The following is a 5,000-nucleotide window of genomic DNA, read 5'->3' as shown; positions in this document are numbered from 1 at the left end:
TCTCCATCTATACCATATTATTATTATTATTATTATTATTATTATTATTATTATTATTATTATTATTATTATTAAAAGCAAAGCTACAACCCTAGTTGGAAAAGCAAGATGCTATAAGCCCAAGGGCTCCAACAAAGAAAAATAGCCCATTGAGGAGAGGAAATAAGGAAATAGATAAACTACAAGAGAAGTAATAAATAAGCAAAATAAAATATCTTAAGAACACTAACAACATTAAATTAGATCTTTTATCTATTAACTATGCAAACATCAAAACAAAAAGAGGAAGAAAAATAAGATAGAACGACGAGCCCAAGTGTACCCTCAAGCAAGAGAACTCTAATCCAAGACAGCGGGGCTATGGTACTATGCAATTTATTTTACCGTATTCCTAAGTACTCGTATGTACTCGTAAGCGCTATGATTTTTCCTCCCTCTTCTTCGTCTTCATTTCCCCTCTTTATCTTCAAGAACTTCCCCTCTTCCTTCGTTGGCATTGTCCCTTGGTTGGTTCGACACGTCTCCTTCTTGTTAAGGGGGTGATAATCCAGAGTCTATAAATGTGTCTCTCAATAAAACACTTTTTCCCCAAGGGATGGGGAGAATATATAGGGAGAAAATGAGGAGGGAATTTGGATTAGGGGACTTCGCCTGGGGAAAATTGGAGGGTGGGATTATCCTAGAAATGGTAAAATAACAGAGAAAACGTTAGGGAAAAGCGAAAAGCAACATAATAGCAATTTGTGCTGTAACATTTGGGATATAGAACTAGTGCTGAAATGTGGGGGGAAAAATCAGGAGAGAAGAATAAAAAGATATGAAATATTGTGATATATTTCGAATAGAAAAATATGTGTAAAAAGAGAATAATGTAACACGGAAATGGTTTCACATGGATTATGGAATTCTGTGGCAAATACACATGCTATTATAAAATAGCACACTGGAGGTATGGACCATTCTTGGTTGTCATAGATTTGGGAAATATATAGAGGTAATTCAATTTAGGAGAGTGAATAACGAATTTACATCAATTCATGTGTTTCTATCGGTTTGATTTATTCAATTGTATTTGTCCATTTCAAATTACAATTCTATGTAGTTCAACATTTCTTTCAAACAAAGTGCTATCCATGGCTGAATAATTTTTATATGATAGTGCGGATGGGAAAGAGTAGCGAGAAACTACAGAGACTTATGAAAGATTTCAGCGTATTTCCAATAGGAGAATTTAAGGATAAATACGAGTTAAAGTAAATTTATCAAAGTAGGTGCTACACAAGAGTAAATTAGTACTATTACATATGGAAGCCGAGCATGGAAGTTTATATACTCTGCTTGAGAAGGTATTAGATGATGGGATAAGAAAAAAGTATCTAAATGGTAGAGAACTGGAACTTGATTGCTTGTGAAATAAATATGCCATAAGAATTTAATGGAAAAGAGATAAGACGATAGACACTGGAAAGATTAATAAGAGCATTTCAGAAAATCCTGTCCTACAGAAAACAAGGATGATGCTTTGGTAGTGAAAATGTGTACAAGCAGGGGCGTAGGAGCGTTTTTCAGGTGGCGTCTGCATTTAAACTTTGAAAACGCTCGGACTGTTGAGGGGGGGAGGGGGTTGCTGGGTTGATTTAAAGTCTAAGAAAAGATTCCTGAATTCGACAGGTATATGAACGTATATATCCCTTGATGGCTCAATTGGTAAAGTCGTTCATGTAGACATTGTTTCGGCTCAGGGCATAGGTTCGAATCCTTGCATAGACAATATCATTTATTACAAATTAATTTCCAATGGATATACACTCCTCTAAGGTAGAGTGCCAAATAAAAATGCCATTGTGGTTGATATTTACATTGATTAAACTCACGATTTTTAGTGATACATAATCATTATATTTGACCACGTGTTGCAAACTCACAAATCAGTACTCATGTTGGAGATGGGTTGATTTTAAATGTAAGAACAGATTCCTGAATTCCACGGGTATATGAACAGTGGTTATGATTAAAACTTATATCTTTCTTGATAGCTCAATTGGTAAAATCATCCATGCAGATATAATTTAGGCTCAGGGCATAAGTTAGAATCCTTGACCAGCCTGAAACATTGTTTATAAATGAATTGCCAGTGAATGCATATTTCCAAGGATAGAATTCGATACTAAATGCCATCATGGTTGATGTGTATTTTGATTAAAATCATTACTGTTTGTGATTATATATATATATATATATATATATATATATATATATATATATATATATATATATATATATATATATATATATATATATATATATATATTTCCTCCGGAATTCAAAAACATACATTTGTCTCTCTTCAAAACATGCTCATTCACAAAATATACTCTCTCTCTCTCTCTCTCTCTCTCTCTCTCTCTCTCTCTCTCTCTCTCTCTCTCTCTCTCTCTCTCTCTCTCATACACCAAATGGATTCTTTTAACATATATTGAACCAAGAAACAGCTTTACTGACATGCATACATTTGCTAAGGAAATGATGATAAGGGTTATCTTATAACTTATTTACACAGTGGAACGCACTTATGAACAAACGTAGGTTTGCTGGTGGATGACGTGCCAAGTCAGGCGTTGGCTAAGACAGAAATGTGTCCACTCTCTTTTTCATTATTCGATTCAAGTATGTTGGTTACGCTGATTATAAGATCATTAAATTACCCCATAGTCATACAACTTCTAATACATAACTATTACTCTATAAATTATTTGAATTTGTAATGAATAATGGTATTCTTTATTCAAGGAAATTCCATTTGGCAGAACTGCCCCATACTCGTCCCACCAACCTTAACTATGCTGATGATTGTTACCATGGTAATTTGTACAGGGACATGACTTGCTGTCCATGTGTTCTGATGAAGTAAGGAAATTCTAAACACTGTTATAAGAAAACTAAGGTCGCTTCCGATGACTTATAAAAAAAAATCCCACCATTTTCTGATAAAAATATTCGTTTATAATAATGAAACGATCGCTGGACAATTTACCAACTACCAATTTTCTAGCTTCTAACTTCCTACCACAATTTTACAGCCCACGTGGTCGTCAAATAAAATACTATATAAGATGGGATAAGGGGCCTCTGATGCCATCTATTGGCGGTAATGTAAAACTCGTTACGATGTAAGGGAGGGAGCAAAGGGCTCTGCGATATTATACCTTTCGGAGTGTAACAATATTGTTATTCTACGTAAATTTTACTAGCAATACATGTCATACCATGAAACATATCAATTATGTTATATTTTCATAAAAAAGGTAATTGAAAATTATATCAATAACTAAGTAATTATTTGATTCTGTCACCAATTTCAGTACATGTGGCACCTTCTGGTGACACCCTGACCCCCCAGTGTAATTGAACTAACGATTGTATGCTGAGGAAATATTTCAGTGACATTTATTGTGAAATCTGTAATTTCTCAAGAATTAAGTTGTGGCCAGACAACAAGGAACATCAAGTTCACGTGCGTCTTTTTTATAACAATTCTGTGCCTAAAACCGCAGCAGAAATGAAGTAATGAAAATTTTAATGAGTGAATGATGGGGTAATTAGCAATTTGGTACTCTACTGCTAAGGCCGTCTATTGGACATGGAAATAAACAATATTGTAGAGCTCTTTAATCCTTGCATTCTGGAACCCTAAATGACGTCATTTTGGTTTAAAATGGCCAAAATAGTGTACTTATTCTATATTTAATATAATTCATACCTACCATACATATCTTTACATAAGTATCAATCTATCACCCTTTTGCAATTAGACAGAATCATTCACATGAATGAAATAAGGGATACAGGTGCTACCATCTTCTGACAAGAAGTATAAACATTCGGATTCTATCCAAATCTGAAGTTTTGTCATTACTAAAACATACTTTCATAGTATTTTTGTTCAATAAATTCATCTAAAATTCATAATTCCAATGATATATTTGTTTTGATTTTTGGGTCTTGGTTATGGTAATTATAATGTAAAATACAGATAATATATATTAGAAAAATATATAAAACGTATTCCAGTATTCTAAAAGCAGAGAGTTGGAACTCAGCTATATAATTCAAGACCCCAAATTCAACCATAATTTGTTCATGTCCGCAGCAATTACGTTTTTAGACGATCATATGCCCAATTATAAGTATCAATACCCGATAGTGTTTCTTGTTGCATATACCAGGGGCGTAGGAGCGTATTTTTGGGTGGGGCTAAAGTTAAAAATGAGACGAACTTGGGGGTTATCGTGTGCCCTCCCCCAGATTTTTTTTTTTTTTTTTTTTTTTTTTTTTTTTTTTTTTTTTTTTTTTTTTTTTTTTTTTTTTTTTTACCAGGAAACACCCATAGATGTGATATTCTGTCATCCAACAGCAGATTTCAGTAACAACAAAATAATATTTTTTGGGCGATTTTTATGTGACCAACTCCAATCTGTACACATTGATTATAATGAAATACCGACAAGCCTTCTTGATGAATTTACCAAAAAGATGCTAACGATATTGGTTCTTTACTATTAACTTATTCCCAATATCGAGGAAGTTAGGGATGCCAGATTTCTAAGCCTACTAAGTTTTTACTTACGATTTATTATATCTTTCATTTGTTTTTCAGTTCCAGTTTTATCTTAAATTTTTAGCGGCTTTTATGTTTTAAATTTCGTCTAATTTATAGTTTGCATATGAAAAATATCCCATTTGTAAGCTGATGATTATGTTATTTGTCTTGGGTTTTAAACTGGAGTGATATGGTATGAAGATGAACAGTTCTCAAACAGAGCCCCATAAACTTGAGAATACTAAATTGGTCATAAAAAATAAAGATTTTCAGAATACATTTCTATTCGCAAAACAATACTTATCGGTTCTTCATTTATCTGGATTGTTATTATTTACTATATTCTTACACTCTACATTGATTGGTGCCTTGGGTCATTCTATAAGTTGACTTAATATAA

Source organism: Palaemon carinicauda, chromosome 7 (genome assembly GCF_036898095.1).
Source record: "Palaemon carinicauda isolate YSFRI2023 chromosome 7, ASM3689809v2, whole genome shotgun sequence".
Taxonomy (NCBI): Eukaryota; Metazoa; Arthropoda; class Malacostraca; order Decapoda; family Palaemonidae; genus Palaemon; species Palaemon carinicauda.
This window is presented reverse-complemented; position numbering follows the sequence as displayed.